Source organism: Macaca nemestrina, chromosome 5 (genome assembly GCF_043159975.1).
Source record: "Macaca nemestrina isolate mMacNem1 chromosome 5, mMacNem.hap1, whole genome shotgun sequence".
In the NCBI taxonomy this organism is placed as follows: Eukaryota; Metazoa; Chordata; class Mammalia; order Primates; family Cercopithecidae; genus Macaca; species Macaca nemestrina.
In genome coordinates, this window is record NC_092129.1 from 157356612 (window position 1) to 157383968 (window position 27357).

Here is a 27357-nt window from a genome sequence, read left to right on the forward strand (position 1 = left end):
CAGTAGCTAATGCTTACTGCGCCATTTCTATTGATCAGATCCATCTCTAGGTGCTGTGATCCACCCAAAGAATCCCACAGTCTTTATATCCCATGTAAAGAAAGAAGATTGGAAGAAAGAGAAGTTAAATGATAGCTTCAAAATAACAACTTCCCCGATTCCTCTCCTGAAATCTGAATGTGTCACCTCCACATTGTTGAGTCCTTTATTGCCTAATGATTCTCTCCCAGTAGATATCATCACATGACTTCTTATTTATTTTCTTATTTGCTTCCTGTCTGTTTCTCCCCTCTCCTTCCAACTATGAGGTAGTACCACAAAGGTGAGAATACCTGCGTTTTATTCACTGTGAATTGATGTACCCAAAACAGTCTCTTAACAAGGTATGTGCTTGAGAAATATTTGTTGGATGATTAAAAGAATAAAAGAGTTCACTCACCCCACCCCATAATTGTGGTTGGATGACCTTCAGAGAAGGAAGAGAAGGAAGGAAGGAAGAGAACTTTCCCCTGCTTCCCCTGTCAGCTAGAGAGGTAGACATATGACACAGCTTGCAGTTTCTTGTGTAATTTATATCTCTTCACCACTCCTTGTACTCAAACCACTGAGAAGTCAAAAGGAAAAAAAGAAAGAAAAAAGAAAGAAAGAAAGAGAGAGAGAGAGAGAGAAAGAGAGAGAGAGAAAGAGAAAGAAAGAAAAGAGAGAGAAAGAAAGAAAGAAAGAAAAAGAAAGAAAGAAAGAAAAAGAAAAAGAAAGAAAGAAAGAAAGAAAGAAAGAAAGAAAGAAAGAAAGAAAGAAAGAAAGAAAGAAAGAAAGAAAGAAAGAGAAAAGAAAGAAAGCTCACTTTTAAATTTTAAGTTAATATTTGGTCTGTCTTGAAATCATTATCTCATAGCATTTGTGTTCCATTATTTATCGCACCTATTTCATTTCCCTTAAAGGAAATAGTGGCAAAAGCTGTACCTTGTCTGATGTTCAAACTCAGGACCTTCAGAATATGAGATTGACAGGTGGTCTGCTACTCAAGAGAGCAACTGTTCCCAAGAGCTGACATCCAGATTATTACATCTCATTTCTCACACACTGCTGCTTTATCAATTCCTAGCTTTTAAAGAACACAATCAATGCTACTTGGAAATCACTCCTTATCAACCAATGCTGCACTGGAAAACTTCCCCACTCAGGACAGGTGGAGTCCACCTGTTTCCAGTATTCTCATAATGATAGGACCTTCTGGCCTGGTGGACCAGAAACAACTGTACCTCTTGCTGCCTTTTTTCCCTCTTGTGACCAGTGATGTAGCTTTTCCCTTCTTCAGAGATCTTATTCACTCTTCCTTTCCGTAGTCTCCTTTGTTGATAAGAAACAGAGATAGTGCTCAATTCATGATAGTTCATTGAGTGACCAATTGAATGAATGAAGGAAGAAATAACCTTACAAGGTGTCTCCCATTCACACAACTCTTACTGTGTATCTCCACTTGCATCTATATAACTGAAGACATTCACTCAACAAAAAAACACAAACTGAACTTACAGTCATATCTTCCCTGTTTTATCCCCAATTTTTTGTGCTATTAATTATACTAGGAGACTTAGGGAGTTTACTTGATGTAGTCTGACTGAATTTTGCCAAAAAAAAACATGTCTTAGTCTGCACTTATCCACTTTTTAGAAGTAATAGAGGCTCAGATAAGTTAACTGTTGTTTCTAAGGTGCCAAAGCTGCTAAGTGGAAAAGCCCGAATTGAGAAGCAGATATTTTTACATTTTAAATGTGATTTTTTTTCTGGTCGGGCGCGGTGGCTCACGCCTGTAATCCCAACACTTTGGGAGGCTGAGGCGGGCGGATCACGAGGTCAGGAGATCGAGACCATCCTGGCTAACATGGTGAAACTCCGTCTCTGCTAAAAAAAAAAATACCAAATATTAGCCAGGCATGGTGGCAGGTGCCTGTGGTCCCAGCTACTCGGAAGGCTGAGGCAGGAGAACGGCGTGAACCCAGTAGGCGGAGTTTGCAGTGAGCCGAGATCGCGCCAGTGCACCTCCAGCCTGGGTGGCACTGGAGGTGCCGTCTCAAAAAAAAAAAAAGTGATTTTTTTTTCCCTCTGTACCAGCTCAGTTATTCTGCCCGTTCTTTTGCACTTTAGCCTATTCATTCATACACCAAATATCTAATTCCAGACCTCTTCTTTACTTACTTTTTGGGCTTAACATTTTTTTCCCCCCACAGTGTCACTCTGTCACCCAGGCTGCAGTGCAATGGTAAGATCTTGGCTCACTGCAACCTCTGCCTCCCGGGTTCTAGTAATTCTCCTGTCTCAGCCTCCTGAGTAGCTGGGACTACAAGTGCCTGCCATGACGCCCGGCCAATTTTTGTATTTTTAGTAGAGACGGGTTTTCGCCATGCTGGCCAGGCTGGTCTCAAACTCCTGACCTCAGGTGATCCGCCCGCCCACCTTGACCTCCCAAAGTGATGGGATTACAGGCGTGAGCCACCCCTCCCAGCCTGGCTTTAACTTTTTTGTTTTGTTTTGTTTAATTTAATTTAATTTTATTTTATGACAGAGTCTCACTTTGTTGTGCAGGCACTGGCAGGATCTCTGTTCACGGCAACTTCTGCCTCCCTGGTTCAAGTGATCCACCTCAGCCTCCTGAGTAGCTGGGAATATAGATGTATACCACCACATCTGGCTAATTTTTGTATTTTTTGTAGAGATAGGTTTTCGCTGTGTTGTCCAGGCTGGTCTCAAACTCCTGGTGTCAAGGGATCCGCCCATCTCGGACTCCCAAAGTGCTGGGATTACAGAAATGACCCACCACATCTGGCCTTGGGCTTGCCTTTCAAGTCAACTTTGATTCACTATCTTCCTTCAAACACCACATTAATGATTTGTCAAATAATTAACATTATTCTTGTACAACTCTTTTGAATCTATCAATTACTTTCTACTCATTTAGTACATATTCACTGGGGAGATGCTCTGTGCCAGACACTATTGTAGGACCAGGTAATTCAGAGGAAGTATAGACACCCTAGACCTCAAAAGAAGACAAGATAAATATGGACGAGGGAAGATCCACCTCCAGATTCACCATTTTCAGTCTTTCTGTCATTTCCAGCTAAATAACTGCTTCAAAAATGTCTCAATATAACTGAATAACTCTTTCAAACTCTTTCAATAATAGCACTCTTCTATATGCTGGATTACCCTTAATTTTCTGCTTATAACATGATCTTCCTTTTCTTTTAATTTTTGTCTTTGCTTTCTGCCTAAATTTTTATTTTGTGTTATGAAGTTTATAGGTCCATTACTGGATGGTGTGGTTCAATTCTCCAATATCTCTGCTGATTTGTTTTCTACTAAGTCCACCAATTACTAATAGAGGAGTGTTAATGACTACAACTATGGTTGGATTTTGCTTATGACTTTTGAAGATCTGTGTCCTCATATACATTTGGGACAGTATTCCTCTGGAAAATTGACAATCATAATTATTTAGCAGCCCTCATTATTCCTGAAACATTTCTCTGCTTTCAAAACTACTTTGTCTGATTTTATGTATATATACACCACAGCAGTCTTTGATTAATGGTTGCATGAGGTATCTTTCCCACTCTTTTCTTTCAATCTCTTGTATAACTTTTATTCTTATATATAAGTGTATTGCGGGTGGCTTTCGTTAGTCAGCACATTTATTTTTAACACATTCTGATGATCTCTAGTTTTTACTTAATGCAGTTAGATCATTTACATGTAATGTTATTATATATAAGTTTTTAGATAGATCTACTATTTAATAATTTGTTAACCTTTGTTCCCTTTGTTTTAATTCTTCTATGTTCCTCTTTCTATCTTGTTTTGGTTTATTTAAATCTGGTTAGTAACTAGTCTAGGGATTACCATATACATATACAACCTTTTCCAGTATATGTAGAATCAATATTTTACCATTCAAATTGAATATACAAACTTCATGAAGAGTTAAGCCCATTAAACTTACCTTTTTATCTTATATATGTAGTATATCTAGATACAATGACAACTGCATCAGATAAAGTTACAATTTTTGCTTTCAATCATGAAACATAACTTAAGGAACTCAACAGAAGAATAAGAGTCTGTTAGGTCTACCCGGACATTTTCTATTTCTGCTTTTATTCCTTCATTGATGATGTTCTAAGTTTCCTTCTAGTATCACTTTTCTTATCACAAATCTTTGCTAATTCTTTTCCAGCAGTCTTGCTGGGATTGAGAATGTATTTATTTACCTTCCGATGAGAATGCATTTATTTGCCTTTATGCCTGGAAGATACTTTTGCTCCACATAGCGTGTCTTTTTCTTTTGGTGCTTACTGAATGTTATGACATTTTTTTCTGGCTCCTGGGTTCCTGATGAGAAATGTACACTCATTCATATGGTATTTTCTCTTTCATTTCCCTTTGGCTGCTTTCAAAATTGTTTTGTATTTTCTTAGTTTTCAGCAGTTTGATTATGATATGTCTTGCTACTTGTTTCTTTGGGTTTATCGTGCTTGACATTTACTGAACTTTAAAAATCTGGTTTATATCTTTTGACAAATTTGATACATTTTCAGCCATTAGTTCTTCAAAGTTTTATCCCACAAAAATCTTTGTCCTCTTCTTTCCAGATTACAATAATGTGAATGTTAGATGTGTTATTTTTTATTTTTCCCTGAGCCTCTGTTCAGGGACAAATACAATCCTCCTTTTTCTCTATAGTTCAGCTTATGTAGGTATTCTTGTTCTGTTTTCAAGTTCACTGACTTTTTCCTTAGTCTTCTGCATTCTGTTATTGTGATCATCCAATTAAGCTTTTTATTTCCCCTAAGAGTTTTGGTTAATACATTTTTTAATTCTTAAGCTTAAATTGGTGTTTATATATTCCAAATATTTGGTGAGACTTTCCATTCACTTCATAAATGTTATCCTATAATTCTAGGAGCATTGTTATAATAACTGCTTTAATGTATGTGTCAGATGATTTTGACACCTGTGTCCTCAGTATTGTTACTCAAAGATTCTCTGTGCCATGTGAATTAAGATCTCCCTGTTTTTTCATATGCTGAATATTTTGGGGTTGTAACCTGGACTTCTTTGGATTATGTGATGAGACACTGTGTCTTGTTGAAATCTTAAGGATAATATTGCTATTTTTGTTTTTGCAGGCTCACAATAGCCTTGTGTTCAAGTTCCAAGTACCAACCAGCCTTCCATGTGTTGTTCTTTCAAAGATAACTCTACTTGAAAGCCTTGACACTATTGTTCAGAGATCTCTGGAATGTGTCCAACCCAGTGGTCAGTGAGGACTGGAAAGTGGGCCATTGCTCAGTTCAGCTCTCAGGCTCTTTTTAGGTGAGTTGTTTGGGATTAGAGCCACTTATTCACAGCTGACAGGTGCGTCCACAAGCTCATGAACAACTTTATGGGTTTGCTTTCTACAGTATCTGTCCAGGCACATTCTAGTTACCTCGCACATCCTGGTTTCAGTCCTCTCACCAGAAAGCCGGGTCTGTACTTACCCAGGTGGCTCTGCCCTGCATTTTTCACAATTGTCTCACATTCAAGTTGCAGGCAGAAACAGGGAGAAAAGAGCAATTGTATATGTCCCTTGGTTTCACAGCTCCTCGAAGAAACAGAAAATTAATTACACGGTAGATCTACACTGTACTGAATGCCAGGAGGGAGCCATCACCAGCCCTGTATTGTTGCTGCTCCTATATCTTGAACCAAAGCAGTATCCTGCCCTCAGACACTGACTCGGGTTTGGAGACCTGAATGTTTGGAGACCCAAGGTCTAAATAATAAAGCTTGGAGAATGTGGGCATCGATCCCACTACCTCTTGCATGCTAAGCAAGCGCTCTACCACTTGAGCTAATTCCCCACATCAGGGGAGCTTTATTTATCCTTAGTGGGTGGTCTGGAACACAGGTGATTTCAGGGACTTCAGTGCAAAAGCAGGGATCTACTAAGAGCAGATCTTCTCATTGCTGGACCAGGACACAGGGCGCAGTGGCTGCTCATTCTCCGCAAAGAAGGAGGAGAAAAGGTAAGAAGGAGAAGGTCACAAAGGGAAAACTTGTGATGCCAAAATGTCAAGTTTAGGGTATTCCAGGACAGAAAAAGGCATGTCCCAGCAAAGGAGGACCTGCCTAGACCTGCCCAGCAAAAGTGTCACAGATTTTTAAAAAATAACTAAATGATTTTGTGTGTATGTGTATTGTGTGTGTGTGTGAGTGTTTATAACAGTGGTATGGCATTATCACTTGTTCCTTGTAGCTGAGACTGTCTGGGGGTTGTAAGATGGTACAGATTTCTGAAAGGCAAAAGCTCCTGATGTTTTCATAACTAGGCCCTTTCAGGAATGAGGCCAGCATGCTGACCACTCCCCTAGGAAACCCCAGGAGAGTGCTTCTTTCACTTACATCTGAGATTGGGTTGCCTCCTTGCTAAGGGGTGTCATGTACAAGTTACGTGTCCAACTATATGTCAGAGCAACAACAACAAAATTACAGAGCAGAGCCATAAAGAATAAGAGGCAAGATCATATCAGAGTGTAAGAATATGTGTAATATCAGAGTGTAAGAATCAAAATTGAGCTTTGCAGAGAAGGAGTGGACATATGTGTTGGAGAAAACCAGGCTGTTTGTAGGAATTCCTGTGTGAATAAATAAACCTGTTCAATTTAAGTGGAGTGTGTGTGTGTGCGTGTGTGTGTCTGTGTGTCAAATACACATTGAGGGAAGCAGTGATTGAAAAGCCTGGTCACTTGGAGATATGTTGGGAGAGTTTCATGAAAACTTAAGAGAAATTGAAAAATCCTAGCAAAAGACTTAAATAATTAAAGCAACATGTTAGAGAAAGGTGTTTAGTTTTGAATGTCAGAGCTTGAACTGAGAAAACAGGAATTGGATTTAAAGGGAAAGAAGTCATAAAGATATTAAAGGATTGAGGTTTACCCACATTTATTGTGTCAGCTCCTGAGGTGGACAGCAGGAGTCTTTCCGCAGCACCAGTGCCCATCACACTTCATGGCGCAGAATACATCCTCCTTAAACACCATAGCATGGATAACAACAGAGGTGAGTGAAAAGGAAGACAATGATTCTGGAGATGTGCAGGATGGATCTACAGTATTTGTCAAGACACTGGGTGGAGAGATTTGAGGCAGAGGAGACGAAGACACTGGAAAGTCTTGAGCCTAGTGTTGTAGACACAAAAGAGATTCTCAATTAATATTTGATGAATGAATCCACTCATTCATTTGTATTTGTTATGTGAATGAATGTTACAGGAATGCCCTGGTATGGAGAAAACAGATGGTGAGACTATGTGCCAGAGTAAAGCGAGAGCTCATTGTTTTTGTTTGTTTGTTTGTTTGTTTGTGTGTTTTAATTTAGAAAGAAATCTGCTTTTCATATTTGGTTTTCCTATTTAAAGCTATGTGATTTGAGGAAAATGGTTTAACTCCTCTGAGCTTTAGTGTCATCTAAAAAATTCGTATAATGCTACTGAAGGAAGCTGAAAAGCCATATAAACCAACTTCCATAAAAAATAATAAACATTCACTTCCATTTCTAATGCTTGGTGCTGAAAAAGTCCTTGTATGTGGAATATTGTTCACCTTTGAGGAATCTGCTCTCAAGAGCTGATGGGGGACTCTTTTACTGCAGTCTGTTGTCACTGGCTGTTGTGCTCATTTAGTTGGCACCAAAAAGTCTCTGTGAATATAAAAATAAAATAAAATAAAGATTGTGGAGGAATAGAATACAAACACATAGTAAGGTGAGATTTGCACCACAGAATATAGTGAAGGATTTGTGCCTGACTTTTTTTGCATTCTCTTTGAATCGTTTTTAGCATTTATTCTAAGTCTCCAATTATTGTCATCCCTCTCCCAACAAGATTGTTTCTCTCCACCATGGATATTCTGGTCAGGCTCTCTGGTTAACCATCTTGACCTCCTGAGCACTCTGTTTGTACTGAGACCCTGACTTATGTTCAAATGATGCTCTTCCATAGCAGGGCTTCCTGCTTTGCCCAAAGAGCATTCAATTTTTCAAGCCATTTAGGGCTCTTTTCTCACCCAGTATCTATGTGAAACCTTAGAGGGAAGCCTATTCTTTCCAGGGAGGTAATCCTGCTGGGTTCTAACCTCAATATGTAAATCCACTGGGGTAACTGGGAAACAAGTCCTAATGATATTAAAGGATTGAGGTTTATCCACATTTACTGTGTCAGCTCCTGAGGCGAACAGCATGAGTCTTTCTTCAGCTTCAGCCCCCATCACACTTCATAGGTGAAGAAAACATCCTCCATAAACACTGTAGCATGGAGAACAGAAGAAAAAGATTCTGGAGAGGTTATGCGAGAAAGATCTACTGTATTTGTCAAGACACTGGGGGGAGAGATTAGAGGGAGAGGAGACAAAGACACTGGGAAGTCTTGAGCCCAGTGTGGCAGACACAGAAGAGATTTTGAATTAGTATCTGATGAATGCAAGAATAAAACCACTCATTTATCTGTATTTGGTAAATGAATGAATGTTACATGCGTGAGCTGGTGTGAAGAAAACAGATGATGAGACTATGTGCTAAGTGAAAGCAAGAGCTTATGACTTTTTCACTGAGAAAGAAATCTGCTTCTCGTATCTGGTTTCCCTCTTTAAAGTTATGTGATCTGAGGAAAATGGTTTAACTCCTCTGAGCTTCAGTGTCATCTATAACACTGGGGTAATAATACTTGGGAAACCTGAGAAACTATGTCGACCAACTTACATAAAAATTAGTAAACAGTCAGTATAATTTCTAGCAGATAGTGCTGAAAAAGTCCTTGAACATGCAGTATTGTTCACCTTTAAGGAAAAGGCTCTCAAGGTCTAAAGAGAGATATCAGTGCAGTTTTGTTGCCATTGGCTGATTTGCTCATTTATTTTGTAGCAACAAGCTTCTGTGATGATAAAAATGAAATAAAGTTTAAAAAGCAAAATAGATGGTGGAGAAACACAATGGGGATGCATAGTAAAGTATGATTTTCTAGGCAAATTAGATTTGTACAAAAGAATGCAGCAGTAAAGGATTCGTGCCTGATTCTTGTATTATTTTTGAATCTCATTTACCCTGTATTGTAATTCCCCAATTGTGGTAATCCTTCTCCCAACAAGATTATTTCTTTGTACTATGAACATTCTGGTCAGATTCTCTGCTTAACCATCTTGACCTCCTGAGCACTCATCCCTGTACTGAGACCCTGATTTATGCCCAAATCATGCCCTTCCATAGGAGGGCTTCTTGCTTTGCCCAGGGAGCATTCAATTTTTCAAGCCATTTAGGGCTCTTTCCTCACCCAGGGTCTATATGAAACCTTAGAGGGAAGCCTGTTCTTTCCAGGAAGAGAATCCTGGTGGGTTCTGACCTCAACCTGTAAATCCACTAAGCAAGCTCCTACTGAATACCGAGGATGCAAGCTCAATCCCGGAGGCCAGCAGTCCACAGGAGGAATGCAACCAAAGCAGTAGCTAATGCTTACTGCGCCATTCCTATTGATCAGGTCCATCTCTAGGTGCTGTGATCCACCCAAAGAATCCCACAGTCTTTATATCCCATGTAAAGAAAGAAGATTGGAAGAAAGGGAAGTTAAATGATAGCTTCAAAATAACAACTTCCCCGATTCCTCTCCTGAAAACTGAATGTGTCACCTCCACACTGCTGAGTCCTTTACTGCCTAATGATTCTCTCCCAGTAGATATCATCACATGACTTCTTATTTATTTTTCTTATTTGCTTCCTGTCTGTTTCTCCCCTCTCCTTCCAACTATGAGGTAGTACCACAAAGGTGAGAATACCTGCATTTTATTCACTGTGAATTGATGTACCCAAAACAGTCTCTTAACAAGGTATGTGCTTGAGAAATATTTGTTGGATGATTAAAAGAATAAAAGAGTTCACTCACCCCACCCCATAATTGTGGTTGGATGACCTTCAGAGAAGGAAGAGAAGGAAGGAAGAGAACTTTCCCCTGCTTCCCCTATCAGCTAGAGAGGTAGACATATGACATAGCTTGCAGTTTCTTGTGTAATTTATATCTCTTCACCATCCCTTGTACTCAAAGCACTGAGAAGCCAAAAGAAGGAAAAAATGAAAGAGAGAGAAAGGAAGGAAGGAAGGAAGGAAGGAAGGAAGGAAGGAAGGAAGGAAGGAAGGAAGGAAGGAAGAAAGGAAGGAAGGAAGGGGGGGAGGGAGGAAGGGAAGAAGGAAAGAAAAAGAAAGGAAGAAAGAAAGAAAGAGAAAGAAAGAAAGAAAAAGAAAGAAAGAAGGACCAGAAAGAAAGAAAGAAAGAAAGAAAGAAAGAAAGAAAGAAAGAAAGAAAGAGAGAAAGAAAGAAATCTCACTTTTAAATTTTAAGCTAATATTTGGTCTGTCTTGAAATCATTATCTCATAGCATTTGTATTCCATTATTTATCACACCTATTTTGTTTCCCTTAAAGGAAATAGTGGCAAAAGCTGTACCTTGTCTGATGTTCAAACTCAGGACCTTCAGAATATGAGATTGACAGGCGGTCTCCTGCTCTAAGAGAGCAACTGTTCCCAAGAGCTGACATCCAGATTATCACATCTCATTTCTCACACACTGCTGCTTTATCAATTCCTAGCTTTTTTTTTTTTTTTTTTTTTTTTGAGACGGAGTCTCGCTCTGTCACCCAGGCTGGAGTGCAGTGGCCGGATCTCAGCTCACTGCAAGCTCCGCCTCCCGGGTTCATGCCATTCTCCTGCCTCAGCCTCCTGAGTAGCTGGGACTACAGGCGCCTGCCACCTCGCCCAGCTAAGTTTTTGTATTTTTAGTACAGACGGGGTTTCACTGTGTTAGCCAGGATGGTCTCGATCTCCTGACCTCGTGATCCGCCCGTCTCGGCCTCCCAAAGTGCTGGGATTACAGGCTTGAGCCACCTCGCCCGGCCAATTCCTAGCTTTTAAAGAACACAATCAATGCTACTTGGAAATCACTCCTTATCAACCAGTGCTGCACTGGAAAACTTCCCCACTCAGGACAGGTGGAGTCCACCCGTTTCCAGTATTTTTCACAATGATAGGACCTTCTGGCCTGGGGGACCAGAAACAATTGTACGTCTTGCTACTTTTCTCCCTCTTGTGGCCCAGTGATCTAGCTTTTCCCTTCTTCAGAGATCTTATTCACTCTTCCTTTCCGTAGTCTCCGTTGTTGATAAGAAACAGAGATAGTGCTCAATTCATGATAGTTCATTGAGTGACCAACTGAATGAATGAAGGAAGAAATAGCGTTCCAAAGTGTCTTCCGTTCATACTACTCTTACTGTGTGTCTCCACTTGCATCTATATGACTGGAGACATTCACTCAACAAAAAACACAAGCTGAACTTATGATCATATCCTCTCTTTTTTTTCCCCAATTTTTTGTGCCATGAATTATACTAGGAGGGGAGTTTACTTGATGTAGTCTGACTGAATTTTGCCAGAAAAACTATGTCTTAGTCTGTACTTATGCACTTTTTAGAAATAATAGATGGTCAGATAAGTTAAGTATTTTTTCTAAGGCACCAAAGCTGCTAAGTGGGAAAGCCCGAATTGAGAAGCAGATATTTTTACATTTTAAATGTGATTTTTTTACCTCTGTACTAGCTCAGTTATTCTGCCCATTCTTTTGCACTTTAGCCCATTCATTCGTACACCAAATATCTAATTTCAAACCTCCTCTTTACTTACTTTTTGGGCTAAAGTTTTTCTTTTGTTTTTTTGGGGTTTTTTGTTTTTTTGTTTTAGACAGAGTGTCACTCTGTCGCCCAGGCTGCAGTGCACTGGTAAGATCTTGGCTTACTGCAACCTCTGCCTCCTGAGTTCAAGTCATTCTCCTGTCTCAGCCTCCCGTGTATCTGGGACTACAGGTGCCTGCAACCACGCCCGGCTAATTTTTGTATTTTTAGTAGAGACGGAGTTTCACCATGTTGGCCAGGCTGGTCTCAAATTCCTGACCTCAGGTCATCCACCCACCTCAGCCTCCCAAAGTGCTGTGATTACAGGTTTGAGCTACCCCTCCCGGCCTGGGTTTAACTACTTTATTTTATTTTATTTTATTTTATTTTATTTTATTTTATTTTATTTTATTTTATTTTATGACAGGGTCTCACTTTGCTGTCCAGGCACCAGTGCGATCTCTGTTCACTGCAACCTCGGCCTCCCAGGTTTCATTGATCCTCCCACCTCAGCCTCCTGAGTAGCTGGAACTACATATGCATACCACCACACCTGACTAATTTTTGTATTTTGTGTAGAGAAGCGGTTTCACTTTGTTGTGCAAGCTGGTCTCAAACTCCTGGTGTCAAGGGATCTGCCCATCTTGACCTCCCAAAGTGCTGGGATTACAGAAATAAGTCTGGCCTTGGGCATACCTTTCAAGTCAACTTTGACTCATTGTCTTCCTTCAAACACCACATTCGATGTTTTGTCAAATAATTAACATTATTCTTGCACAGCTCTTTTAAATCTATCAATTACTATCCACTCATTGGGTACATATTCACTGGGGAGATGCTCTGTGCCAGACACTGTAGTAGGATCAGGTAATTTAGAGAAAGTATAGACACCCTAGACCTCAAAAGAAGACAACATAAATATGGATGAGGGAAGATCCACCTCCAGATTCGCCATTTTCAGCCTTTCTGTCATTTCCAGCTAAATAACTCCTTCAAAAAGTCTCAAAATAACTAAGTAACTCTTTCAAACTATTTCAATAATAGCACTCTTCTATATGCTGGACTACTCTTAATTTCCTGGTTATAACATGATCTTACTTTTCTTTTAATTTTTGTCTTTGCCTTCTACCTAAATTTTTATTTTGTGTTACAAAGTTGATAGGTCCATTACTGGATGGTGTGGTTCAATTCTCCAATATGTCTGCTGATTTGTTTTCTCTAAGTCTACCAATTACTGAGAGAGGAGTGTTAGTGTCTGCAACTATAATTAGATTTTTCTGTTTTTACCTTGCGTATCCAAATTTGTTTATGAGTTTTGAAGCTCTGTGTTCTCATATACATTTGGGACAGTATCCCCCTGGAAAATTGACAATCATAATTATTTAGCAGCCCTGATTATTCCTGAAACTTTTCTCTGCTTTCAAATCTACTTTGTCTGATTTTATGTATATATACACCACAGCTGTCTTTGATTAATGCTTGCATGAGGTATCTTTTCCCACTCTTTTCTTTCAATCTGCTATATGACTTTGATTCTTATATGTAAGTGTATTGCAGGTGGCTTTCTTTAGTGAGCATATTTATTTTTAACACATTCTGATGATCTCTAGTTTTTAATTAATGGATTTAGATTATTTACATGTAATGTTATTACAGATAAGTTTTTAGATAGGTGTATTATTTAATAATTTATTAACCTTTTTTCCCTTTGTTTTAACTCATCTATGTTCCTCTTTCTATCTTGTTTTGGTTTATTTAAATCTTGTTAGTAAGTGGTCTAGGGTTTACCATATACATATATAACCTTTTACAATATACTGAGAATCAATTTTTCACCATTCAAATTGAATATAGAAACTTCATGAAGAGTTAGACCCATTACACTTACCCTTTTATCTTATGTATGTAGTACATCTAGATAAAATGACAACTGCATCAGAGAAATTTACAATTTTTGTTTTCAGTCATCAAACATACCTTAATGATCTCAAGGGAAGAATAACAGTCTGTTAGGTCTACCCAGACATTTTCTATTTCTGCTTTTGTTCCTTCATTGATGATGTTCTAAGTTTCCTTCTGGTATCACTTTTCTTATCTCAAATCTTTGCTAATTCTTTTCCAGCAGTCTTGCTAGGATTGAGAATGTATTTATTTACCTTCCGATGAGAATGCATTTATTTGCCTTTATGCCTGGAAGACACTTTTGCTCCACATAGCATTCTGGGTTGATATGTCTTTTTCTTTTGGTACTTACTGAATGTTATGACATTTTTTCTGGCCCCTGTGGTTCCTGATGAGAAATCTACACTCATTCATACAGTATTTTCTCTTTCATTTCCCTTTGGCTGCTTTCAAAATTGCTTTGTATTTTCTTAGTTTTCAGCAGTTTGATTATGATATGTCTTGCTACTTGTTTCTTTGGGTTTATCGTGCTTGACATTTACTGAACTTTAAAAATCTGGTTTATATCTTTTGACAAATTTGATACATTTTCAGCTATTAATTCTTCAAAGTTTTATCCCACAAAAACCTCTTTGTCCTCTTCTTTCCAGATTACAATAATGTGAATATTGAATTTGTTATTTTTTATTTTTCCCTGAGCCTCTGTTCAGGGACAAATAAAATCTTCCTTTCTCTCTATAGTTCAGATTGTGTAGGTATTCCTGTTCTGTTTTCAAGTTCGCTGACTTTTTCCTTAGTCTTCCGCATTCTGTTATTGAGATCATCCAATTAAGCTTTTTATTTCTCCTAAGAGTTTTAATACATTTTTTTAATTCTTCAGTTAAAATTGGTGTTTATATATTCCAAATATTTGCTGAGACTTCCCATTCACTTCACGAATGCTATCCCATAATTCTAGGAGCATTGTTAAAATAACTGCTTAATGTATGTGTCAGATGATTTAACACCTGTGTCCTCTCAGTATTGTCAAGGATTCTCTTTGCCATGTGAATTAAGATCTCCCTGTTTTTTCATATGCTGAATATTTTGGGGTTGTAACCTGGACTTCTTTGGATTATGTGATGAGACACTGTGTCTTGTTGAAATCTTAAGGATAATATTGCCATTTTTGTTTTTGCAGGCACACAATAGCCTTGTGTTCAAGTTCCAAGTACCAACCAGCCTTCCATGTGTTGCTGTTTCAAAGATAACTCTATTTACAAAGCCTTGACACTACTGTTCAGAGATCTCTGGAGTGTGTGCAACACAATGGTCAGTGAGGACTGGGAAGTGTGTCATTGCTCAGTTCAGCTCTCAGGCTCTTTTTTGGTAAGTTGTTTGGGATTAGAGCCACTTATTCACAGCTGACAGGTGCGTCCACAAGCTCATGAACAACTTTATGGGTTTGCTTTCTACAGTATCTGTCCAGGCCCATTCTAGTTACCTGACACATCCTGGTTTCAGTCCTCTCACCAGAAAGCCTGGGCTGTATTTACCCAAGTGGCACTTTTCACAATTGTCTCACATTCAAGCTGCAGGCAGAAACAGGGAGAAAAGAGCAATTGTATATGTCCCTTGGTTTCACAACTCCTCAAAGAAACAGAAAATTAATTACACGGTAGATCTACACTGTACTGAATGCCAGGAGGGAGCCATCACCAGCCCTGTATTGTTGCTGCTCCTATATCTTGAACCAAAGCAGTATCCTGCCCTCAGACACTGACTCGGGTTTGGAGACCTGAATGTTTGGAGGCCCAAGGTCTAAATAATAAAGCTTGGAGAATGTGGGCATCGATCCCACTACCTCTTGCATGCTAAGCAAGCGCTCTACCACTTGAGCTAATTCCCCACATCAGTGGAGCTTTATTTATCCTTAGTGGGTGGCATGGAACACAGGTGATTTCAGGGACTTCAGCGCAAAAGCAGGGCTCTACTAAGAGCAGATCTTTTCATTGATGGGCCAGGGCAACAGTGCAGTGTCTACTCATTCCCTGCAAAGAAGGAGGAGAAAAGGGAAGAAGGATAAAGTCACAAAGGGAAAACTCGTGCTACCACAATATCAAGTTTAGGGTATTCCAGGACAGAAAAAGGCGTGTTCCAGCAAAGGAGGACCTGCCTAGACCTGCCCAGCTAAAGTGTCACTGATTTTTAAAAAATGATTAAATAATTTAAAATGATTAAATGATTTTGTATGAGTGTGTGTGTTGTGTGTGTGGTTATAAAGGTGGGATGGCATTATCACTTGTTCCTTGTGGCTGAGACTGTCAGGGGTTGTGAGATGGTACAGATTTCTGGAAGGCAAAAAGCTCCTGTTGTTTTCATAACTAGGCCCTTTCAGGAATGAGGCTAGCATGCTGACCACTCCCCTAGGAAACCCCAGGAGAGTGCTTCTTTCACTTACATCTGAGATATGGGTTGCCTCCTTGCTAAGGTGTGTCATGTACAAGTTACACGTCCAACTATATGTCGGAACAACAACAACAAAATTACAGAGCAGAGCCATAAAGAATAAGAGACAAGATCATATCAGAGTGTAAGAATATATAAAATATCAGAGTGTAAGAATTAAAATTGAGCTATGCAGAGAAGGAGTGGACATACGTTGGAGAAAACTGGGCTGTTTGTAGGAATTCCTGTGTAAATAAATAAACCTGTTCAATTTAAGTGGAGAGAGAGAGAGAGAGAGAGTGTGTGTGTGTGTGTGTGTCAAATACACATTGAGGGAAGCAGTGATTGAAAAGTCTGGTTACTTAGAGATATGTTGGGAGAGTGGGAGAGTTTTATGAAAACTTAAGAGAAATTGAAAAAGTCCCAGGCAAAAGGCTTAAATAATTAAAGCAACATGTTAGAGAAAAGTGTTTAGTTTTGAATGTCAGAGCTTGAACTAAGAAAACAGGAATTGGATTTAAGGGGAAAGAAGTCACAAAGATATTAAAGGATTGAGGTTTACCCTCATTTATTGTGTCAGCTCCTGAGGTGGATAGCAGGACTCTTTCTGCATCGCCTGTGCCCATCACACTTCATGGCGCAGAATACATCCTCCTTAAACACCGTAGCATGGATGACAACAGAGGTGAGTGAAAAGGAAGAAAAAATTCTGGAGACTTTGTGTAGGAGGGATCTATAGGATTTGTCAAGACCTTGGGTGGGGAGATTTGAGGGAAAGGAGACAAAGACACTGGGAAGGCTGGAGCCTAGTATTGTAGACACAAAAGAGATTGTGAATTAATATCTGATGAATGAATTCACTCATTTATTTGTGTTTGTTATGTGAGTAAATGTTACATGAATGACCTGGTGTGGAGAAAACAGATGGCGAGACTATGTGCTAAGGTAAAGCAAGAGTTCATGGGTTTTTAAATTTTATTTTATTTTTTAGTTTAGAAAGAAATCTGCTTTTCATATCTGGTTTTCCCATTTAAAGCTATGTGATTTGAGGAAAATTGTTTAACTCCTCTGAGCTTTAGTGTCATCTACAAAATTTGGATAATGATACTGAGAGAAGCTGAAAAGTCATATCAACCAACTTATATAAAGAATAATAAACATTCAGTTCCATTTCTAATGTTTGGTGCTGAGAAAGTCCTTGTATGTGGAATATTGTTCATCTTTAAGGAACCTGCTTTCAAGAGCTGATGAGGGACTTTTTCTTAGTGCATTTCTGTTGTCACTAGCTGTGTTGTTCATTTAATTGGCACCACAAGTCTCTTTGAACATCAAAATGAAATAAAGATTGTGGAGGAATAGAATACAAACACATAGTAAGGTGAGATTTGCACCACATAATATAGTAAACGATTTATGCCTTATTCTTTTTGCAGTTTCTTTGAATCATTTTCAGCCTTTATTCTAAGTCTCCAATTATTGTCATCTTTCTCCCAACAAGATTGTTTCTCTCCACCACGGACATTCTGGTCAGGCTCTCTGCTTAACCATCTTGACCTCCTGAACACTCTGTTTGTACTGATAACCTGATTTATGTTCAAATGATGCTATTCCATAGCAGGGCTTCCTGCTTTGCCTAAAGGGCATTCAATTTTTCAAGCCATTTAGGGCCCTTTCCTCACCCAGGGTCTATCTGAAACCTTAGAGGGAAGGCTGTCCTTTCCAGGAAGAGAACCCTGCTAGGTTTTAACCTCAATCTGTAAATCCACTGGGGTAACTGGGATTATCTTAGATTAGCAACTGGGGTTAGCTCAGTTATCCCAGAGCTTGCTCTCTGAGAACTGGATGGTGCTGCTACTTCCCATAATGGCTGAATAAAAAGATGTATCTGCAGGCAGGAGAAAGTGCTATGGTCGTTGCTGGAAGATTCCTTCTGACCATTGGCTATCTCTCTGACCTGATGGGAGAAGGGTGACAAAAATCAGAGACTTGAAAAACAGGCCAAAAAAAAAAAAAAAAAAAGGACTCAAAGGAATTTTAAAAGAATTATGCACAAAGTATTAATTAGATTCTTTTATCCAAATCCATTTTGTCTGGAAAATAATACCTTAGTATGTATCTGTATTCTTTTCCTCCATAATCTATTTTATTTCATTTTAATGTTCACAAGAAGCTGGATGCTACCTACCAAATGAGCAAATCAGCACGACAACAGAACTGCACTAAAATCTGTCATCAGATATTGATACAGTCAAGCCCCTCATGAGTGCCTATGATACAAATTCAATGTAAGAGGCCAGTTTTCCACAGGGAGAAGGCAACCAAAGCAGTAGCTAATACTTGCTGAGCAGCTCCTATTGCCCGGATCCACCTCTAGGTGCTGAGATCCAGCCAGAGAATCCCACAGTCCTCATTTTTCATATGAAGAAACCTGTGAGGGATTGACCACCCCAGTCCTCATGTATCATCAGTTTTCCAACGAAGCCAACTAGCCTTCTGTGCAAAAAGCTCTCCTAACCCCCAGATGCCTTGATGGTAAAAGTACTCTGATGACAGTGTTAGGAAAACATGGGCACAGGTGTTCTGGCAAGATGACTAGAAGAAGGCGAGGCTAAAGTTGTCAAGGTGACAGAGTCCCTGATTGTCCTCCTGAAAGCTGAATGTGCCACCTCATGTGTATACTTGTATGTGTGGATGCATATGTGTATGTCTGTGTGTACACACATGTACACATGTATCTACAAATGCATGTGTGTATGCATGCATGTGTGTTCACATGTATGCACACATGTATCTGTATACATGTATTGTGTGCACAGTATGCAGGTGTACATGCATGTGTGGGTCCATGCATGTGTAGATGTATATGTGTATGTATACATGCATGTACATATGCATCTACATGTATGTCTAAATGTATGTACATGTGCATGCATATGTGCACTATACATGTGTGTGCATGTATATGTGCATGTATCATGCTTGTAGACATGTATCTACACATGCATAATGCTCGCATGTACATGTGAACACATGTGCATTATACATGTGTGTGCACATGTGTGCATGCACATCTACACGTGTGTATGTACCGTGTGTGCACCCATGTGCACGTGCATCTGCGTGTATGCATGTGTGTATACATGTGTCTGCATATGCATGTCTGCAGGCACACATGCGTGTGTGTGCATGCATGCATGTGTGTCCATGTATGTGTGTGCACAGAATTTTTGCATGTTTGTGTGTAGGTATTCGTGTATATATAAATGTGCACATGCATGTTTGCATGTATGTGTTTAAACATGTATACATGTGTGTATACAGGTGTGTATTTATGCATGTGTGTATACACATGTACGATTGTGTGCATGTGTATGCACATATATGCATACATGTATACATTGTGCTCATGTGTGCCTACATGTATGTACATATGTATACGTGCATTATGTGTGTATGGACGTATGTATGTGCACGTGTGTGCATGTGTGTACGTGCATCTATGCACACATATGTTATTTATGTATGTGTGTACATACATGTGTTTGCACACATATTTGTGTGTGTATGCGCATGCATGTGTGTAGGCATGTGTGTGCATGCACACACATATGTATGGACATGTGTATTCCTGCATGCCAGTGTACATGTATGTGTGCACACATGCATGTGTAGGGGTGTATGTATGCTGTATACGTGTATGTATGTATGCATGTATGTATGTATGTACACAAAATCTGTTTGTATGTACACCTAGATCTGTATTAGTCAGCGTTCTCTAGAAGGACAGAACAGGATAGATGTGTATACGAAGGGGAGTTCATTAAGAAGTATTGACTCACACAGTCGGAAGTTGAAGTTCCACAATAGGCCGTCTGCAAGCTGAAGAGCAGGGAAGCCAGTCCAAGTCCCAAAACCTCAAAAGTAGGGAAGCCGACAGTGCAGCCTTTAGTCTGTGGCCAAAGGCTCAAGAGCCCCTGACAAACCACTGGTGTAAATCCAAGAGTCCAAAAACTGAAGAACTTGAAGTTCAATGTTTGAGGGCAGGGAGCATCCAGCATGGGAGAAAGATGAAGGCCAGAAGACTCAGCAAGTCTTCTTTTTCCAAACTGTTTTGTATGTATGTATGTATACATACATGTTTTCAATATTTATACACATGGAATCATGTAGGAATTTATTAGGTCTGGCTTCTTTTATATCAACTTTTCTTATGTTTTTAAATTCCATCTATGTTGTTGGGTGACGACTTGCCTGATATTGTTCATTGCAATACCGACTTCCATGTATGAACATATCACAGTGTGTATAACCATATTGCCATTGATAGCTATTATATTGTATCTATCCTTCAGTTATTACAAATGATGCCACTCTAAACATTCCTGAATGTGTATCCTGGTACACATAAGCATGCATTTTCTATACAAAAATGGGCGGAATTGAAACCATCTTTGCAAAAATTATGACTGTGAGAAAAATCTAACATAGCTGACTATCTTGCTTCTAACTTCACAAACTGTTCTTGTTCATTCCTGGGCATGGGCCAAGCTAACTATAGAGGAATTCATAGTTTAATTTTAAAACAAAGATGATAACAGCTGCTTCCCAAAAGTAACTCCTCGCTGCTAAGGGACTGAAACTACCTTTGTAAAACTAACAAATTAGGCATGAGGTTAAAATTATGGCTCAGGAATAATGTACCTGGAAGTCACAAGATTTGTAGCCTCCTCAGTTGCTCCTGTAGATAATATCACTACTGTAAAGCCTAAGATTGGTGTTTGGCGTATTTTTTAGACCCTGTATTTTGAGGGACCAGCTGATGTCACCTGGACAGGTAACCCATTAAAAAGCAAACAAGCAAACAAAAAAATGCCAGCCTGACCAACATGGGGAAACCCCATCTCTACTAAAAATATAAAAATTAGCCAGGTATGGTGGTGTGTGCCTATAATCCCAGCTACTTAGGAGGCCGAGGCAGGAGAATCGCTTGAACCCAGGAGGTGGAGGTTGCAGTGAGCCGAGATCGCACCATTGCACTCCAGCCTGGGTGACAGAGCGAGACTCTGTCTCAAAAACAAAAACAAAAACAAAAAACAAAACTGGCTCAATGGGTCTCATGAACCCCTGATCCAGGAACTGACTCAGTGCAAGAAGACAGCTCCAACCTCCTATGATTTCATCCCTTACCCAACAAATTAGCATTTCCCAGTCCCTACCCCCTGTCTACCAAACTATCCTTGAAAAACTCTGGCCTCCAAATTCTCAGGGAGGTGGATTTGAGCATTATCTTTCATCCTTCCACTTGGCTGGCCCTGCAATTATTAAACTCTTTCTTTGCTGCAAAACCTGCTGTTCTCACTGCATTGGCTTTTCTGGGCAGCAGACAAGAAGAACCTGTCAAATGATTACAGAATTACTGGTAAGAAAAGTATCTTCAACTAGATACTGCCACACTCTTTTCCAAATTTACTGCATTAACTTGCACTCACAGTAGCTGTATATTAGTGTTTTTGTTGCTCCATTTAGTTGAAGTCACTGTAATGTTTCTCATTGTGATTACTATGCAGGTTCTCAAACCATTTCCCTGTTTATTTCATTTTAATCTGTTGATTGTATTTTAATGTATACACTGTATTGTAGCCTCTGAAGTTATCTTAAAAACACAATTTTCTTTCTGTGGTGCCACTGTTTACAACCCTTCAAGCATTCCTAATGTTGTCTTAAAAGTCAAAGCTTGTTAGGCTTTAATGTTGGGTCTGTTATGGTTTGGCTGTGTCCCCACCCAAATCTCATCTTGAACTGTAGTTCCCATAACACCCCCATGTCTCAGGAGGGATCCTGTGGGAGGTAATTTAATCATGGGGGTCAGTTAACCTCATGCTGTTCTCATGATAGTGAGTTCTCACTAAATCTGATGGTTTTATAAGGGGCTTTTTCTCCTTTTGCTTGACACTTCTCCTTGCTGCCACCATGTGAAGAAGGGCATGGTTGCTTCCCCTTCTGCCATGATTCTAACTTTCCTGATGCCTCCCTAGCCATCCTGAACTGTGAGTCAATTCAACCTCTTTCCTTTATAAGTTACCCAGTCTCAGGCATGTCTTTATTAACAGCATGAGAATAGACTTACACAGGTCCCATGCTTAACTCTCAAATTTTATATCCCTCTCCTCCTACACTTGAATTCATACTAAACTATTTTTAACTTCCCCCTAAAAATGAAATGTATATGTCTCAGTTTAATCACAGTCCTGTGAATTAATGACTCCAATCCTCTCTCCCTCTTTTCCCTTAACTTTTGCAAGGATAATTATTACATATTCTTCAAAAAACTATTTATGACATCCATTGTATATAAAGCTCTCCCCAGCCTGAAGCCTATGTTAGATTTTCTTACTATGAGGTCCATGCAACTGTCCATAGCGCTTTCCAGGCTGTATTGCAGTGCTTCCACATGGAAATTACTTCCTGGCATTTCTTGGGAAATTTATAATTTTCCAAATCGTGACAAAAATCAGTCAAGAAAATAGGAAAATGGGGAAAGTGTAGTTAAAATTCCGCATAGGCAGAATAATGCCCCCCTCCAAGATATTCGTATTTTAATCCTCAGAACCTGTGAATATATTACTTTGCATGAAAACAATGACTTTGCAGATGTCATTAAAGTTAGGAATCTGAGATAGAGTATCCTGGATTATCCAGGTGAGCCTAATTTAATCACATGAATCCTTAAAAGTAAACAAATTTTCTCTGCTGTTTCAGAGAGCAATTGAATGACAGAGGATTAGAGCAAGGTGACATGAGAAGGAACTGATCTTTCATTGCTTGTTTTGAAGACAAAAGAAGAGGGTTATAAGCTAAGGAATGTAGGAAGCCTAGAAGCTGGAAAGAGCAAGGAAACAGATTCTCCAGAAAGGGACACATGCTGCCAACACAGTGAAACCCAGGTTAAACTTCTGACTTACAGAACTTTAAGATAATACATTTATTAATATATTGTTTAATACACTAAGTTGTGGTAATTTGTTTCGGCAACAACAAAAAAACTAACTCACATTCCTCTTAGGGCAGAGGTCCCCAACCCCCAGGGTGCAGACTAGTAACGATGTGTGGCCTGCCATAGCAGGTGATGAGTGGCAGGTAACCGAGCATTACCACCTGAGCTACGCCTCCTGTCAGATCAGATTCTCATATGAACACGAACTTATTATGAACTGCTCATGCGAGGGATCTAGGTGGTGTGCTCCTTATGAGAACCTAATGCCTGATGATCTGAGGTGGAACAGTTTCATCCCAAAACCACCTTGCCCCACCAGTCTGTGGAATAGTTGTCTTACATGAAACCAGTCCCTGGCCCCAAAAAGGTTGGGGACTGCTGTTTTAGGGTATACAGAGTCTTATCTGTCTTGAGAACTGCTGCTTCTCTCTTCCAAAGCAATCTGGGGGCATGATTTCCCACACATATGAAGCCCTTTGATGAGAGTCTGCTACTCACCAAATGAATAAATTAAAACTGCCCCAATTGTGTTCATGAATGTGTACCTAGATTTTTGGCTAGCTTGAGGTTGAGGTACTATATGATTGTTCTCTAAAAGAAGAATCACCGACGTCTTACAAAACAATTCCATTGAATCAGAAGTTATTTCTTGACTGTTTTACCTGCTTTTTATTTTTATTTTCTACTTTTTTCCTTCAGTTGCAAAAGTGTCTCCCATTTGTTTTGAGGGCTTCCATTATCTTACACACATCAGCAAACTGTTGTTGATTGATAAACTGACAATATGCTTTCTGTTAACTGAAAGATATTGTTCTTCAGCTGCAGAAGAGGAGGGACTATAAGGGGCTATACAAGGTTTTACTTGCTCATCTGAGCTGACAATGAATCTTTTGAAAAACAACCTTCTTGTCTAAATCAAAACCTGAGTCTACATGACTTACTGGGCAGGATTTACAGAAAATGTCATACTAACTAAGATACAGAGCTGATGAGTATAAAAGGTACAGCACAATGAGGCTTACAGGTGTAACTCAAACACTCAGGTGCTGTCCCTACCACTGTGGGCAATCTTAGAAAGATTCAGTCTATTCAGGGAATATGCTTTAGGTTCACCTAAACTTCCTTATAGTTTACCTTCCTCAGATTATGTTAGTCCCCTTAAGGCTAGTCCTCCAAGTATATCTGGTTGAGGATGGATTGAATGAAAGGAATCCTAGGAAACAGAAATAGAAAAAGAGAAATCTGAATGTAAATGAAAAATAAAGATATGATAAAACCAAGAGACAGAGACAAAGACCAAAAAAAAAAAAAAAAAGACTCAAAGAAAACAGTCTCAAATTTTTTCGCACTTATTTGGCATCTAAGGGCTCCGAAAACTTTGGATCCAGAAAGAAACAGAGAGCATGGTGCCCCTTAGAGCAGCAGTTCCCAACCTTTTTGGCACCAGGGACCAGTTTTGTAGAAGATGAATTTTCCACAGAAGGTGGAGGGGGATGGTTTTGGGATAATTCAAGCACATTATATTCATTGTGCACTTTACTTCTATTATTATTACACTGTAATATCTAATTAAATAATTATAGAACTCACCATAATGTAAGATCAGTGGGAGCCCTGAGCTTGTCTTTGTGCAACTAGACTAGATTCACTGGGCATGATTTACATAAAATGTCTCATTAACTTAGATACAGAGTCTATGAGTATAAAAGGTGCAGCACAGTGAGGCTTAGAGACGTAATTCAAATACTCATCTGGGGGTGATGGGAGACAGTGACAGATCATCAGACATTAGATTCCCATGAGGAGCATGTAATCTAGATGTCTCTCATCTTCAGTTCACGATAAGGTTCGCGGTCCTATGAGAATCTAATGCCGCTGCTGATCTGACAGGAGGTGGACCTCAAGAGGTAAGGCGCGTGATGGGGAGCAGCTGTAAATATAGATGGAAGCTTCATTCGCTTGCCCGTCACTCACCTCCTACTGTATAGCCCAGTTCTGAATAAGCAACTAACTTGTATGTGGCCCAGGGGCTGAGGACCCCTGCTTTAAAGACTTTTTTTCTTTTTTTGAGACAGGGTCTTACTCTGTCACCCAGGCTGAAATGTAGTGGCACAATCTCAGCTCACTGCAGCCTCAACTTGCCAGAGGACTTCAGGGATCCTCCCACCTCAACCTCCTGAGTTTCTGGGACCATAAGTGTGTGCCACTACATTTGACTAATTTTTGTATTTTAGGTGAAGATGGGGTTTCACCACATTGCCTAAGCTGGTCTTGAGTTGGTCTCAAACTCCTGAGCTCAAGCAATCCACCACCTTGGCCTCCCAAAGTGCCGGGATTACAGGTGTGAGCCACCATGCCAGACCTAGAACTAATATTTTAATGAGTACCTATTAAAAGCCGAGTCACTATGATGGTCTCTTGCATTAATTACTACATTTCATTCTTACCCCAGCTCAAGGAGGGAGGTATTGTCTTATGAACTTGTAACAGTCAAGATGGAAAGACAAAGTAGAGCACTGTAAAACAGATAAGCTGGAGAGCTGGACAGAAAACACAAAAAGGCGACCAGGCATTATTCAGGAGAAGGAATAATGGTGAATAGCCAGATAGATTCAATGTATAAGAGAAAAGGTAAATTAAGAAGAGATGGGCTGGACGCGGTGGCTCACACCTGTAATCCCAGCACTTGGAGAGGCCGAGGCGGGCAGACCACCTAAGGTCGGGTGTTTAAGACCAGCTTGACCAACATGGTGAAACCCTGTGTCTACTAAAAATATAAAAATTAGCCAGGCATGGTGGTACATGCCTGTGGTCCCAGCTACTCGGGAGCCTGAGGCAGAAGAATCGCTCAAACTCAGGAGGTGGAGGTTGCAGTGAGTTGAGGTTGCACCACTGCACTCCAGCCTGGGCGACAGAGCAAGACTCCATCTCAAAAAAAAAAAAAAAAAAAAAGTCCAGGCGCGGTGGCTCACGCCTGTAATCCCAACACTTTGGGAGGCTGAGGCAAGCGGACCTCTTGAGGTCCAGAGTTCGAGACCAGCCTGGCCAACATGGTGAAACCCCAACTCTACTAAAATAAAAAAATTAGCTGGGCTTGGTGGCATGTGTCTGTAGTCCCAGCTACTTGGGAGGCTGAGGCAGGAGAACTGCTTGAACGTGAGAGGCAGAGGTTGCAGGGAGCTGAGATCATGCCACTGCACTCTAGCCTAGGTAACAGAGTGAGACTCCGTCTCAAAAAGAAAAAAAAAAAAAAGAAGAAGAAAAGAAAAAAAGAGGAGATGACATGGATTGAAGACCTTTTCTATACTAAGTTAAAATCTGGTTGGATTAACAGGTATGGAACAATCACCAGAATTCTCAGAAACAAGCTGGAGCATATGAGGACAAACTGGGGGCACTAACAGTTGATTCTGGGTCTGACTCCTGTAAATCTGCAACAGTGCATGCATCAGGATCCCCAAAATCGCAAATATGCCTGCCATGGAGACACAGAAGAGGCCTTTCTCCTCTTCAGAGATCCTTGCTGGAAACATTCAGCTTAGATTTGGGCAGGAAAAATTCTAACATGGCCAAAACCTGCCTGAGTATTCTTTAGCCCTCCTCTGGCTCCAGTTGTTTCCTTAAGTATCTTGGGAATTTCCACTTAAATCTTGATTATGTCCTGTCCTTCAGGTCATCTGTCTGTCCTTTATTGCATGGCCTAAAGTCTTCCTTTTTAGTGTGTAAATCACTTTAGAAGATGATTTAGAAAAATAAAAAGACTGCATGATGTCTAAAAAGAATTACAAAGGCTTTCAAATGGAACTCCAATGTATCTACACCTTCCAAAAAAAAACTCCTCAGTCTCAAATCCATTGATCACTTTCCTCTACAACTCATCAACTCCCCATACTTTATCCAACCCCAATTCACACCCTCCATGCCTCTGACTTGCTTGCCTCATCATGTTCATCCAACCAATGTTAATTGATCATACAAGTAACCTATTTGATGTTACTTTCTACTCAAATTTACCTTTCCATCTCAATATGGTTCATACACTAAACCTATGCTATCCCCGATCCTGCTCCTTTTCCCTGGATCTCCAATCTCTTATCTTTCTACTTGACATTAGTCCTAAACTTATATTTCTTCTTTCCCAAATCACCACGTCCTTATTCTTACCAAATATTTGACCAAACTAAAGATATAACTCAATCTCTCTCTCCCATAATCAGATCTTATCACATTAGTTCAGTCACTCACATGATCTAACCCTCTAAAGTGAAGTCTCTTTATTCTCCCAA

General features: G+C 39.7%; 2 long non-coding RNA genes and 2 other non-coding genes across 4 annotated transcripts; 1 reads left to right on the top strand and 3 right to left on the bottom strand.

Annotated features, from left to right (window-relative positions):
- Window positions 1-957: 957 nt before the first annotated feature.
- LOC105474586 (uncharacterized) lies at window positions 958-10688 on the bottom strand. The gene is made up of 4 exons (XR_011623149.1): window positions 10532-10688; window positions 7647-7743; window positions 6986-7223; window positions 958-1350 (listed from the first exon to the last, which is right to left on the bottom strand). It is a non-coding gene; the product is annotated as an uncharacterized lncRNA (long non-coding RNA).
- On the bottom strand, window positions 5834-5906 carry TRNAA-AGC (transfer RNA alanine (anticodon AGC)). Its single transcript has one exon. It is a non-coding gene; the product is annotated as a tRNA-Ala (tRNA).
- LOC105482614 (uncharacterized) lies at window positions 7016-15762 on the top strand. The gene is made up of 3 exons (XR_011623150.1): window positions 7016-7104; window positions 14831-15018; window positions 15654-15762. It is a non-coding gene; the product is annotated as an uncharacterized lncRNA (long non-coding RNA).
- On the bottom strand, window positions 15466-15538 carry TRNAA-AGC (transfer RNA alanine (anticodon AGC)). Its single transcript has one exon. It is a non-coding gene; the product is annotated as a tRNA-Ala (tRNA).
- Window positions 15763-27357: the final 11595 nt, after the last annotated feature.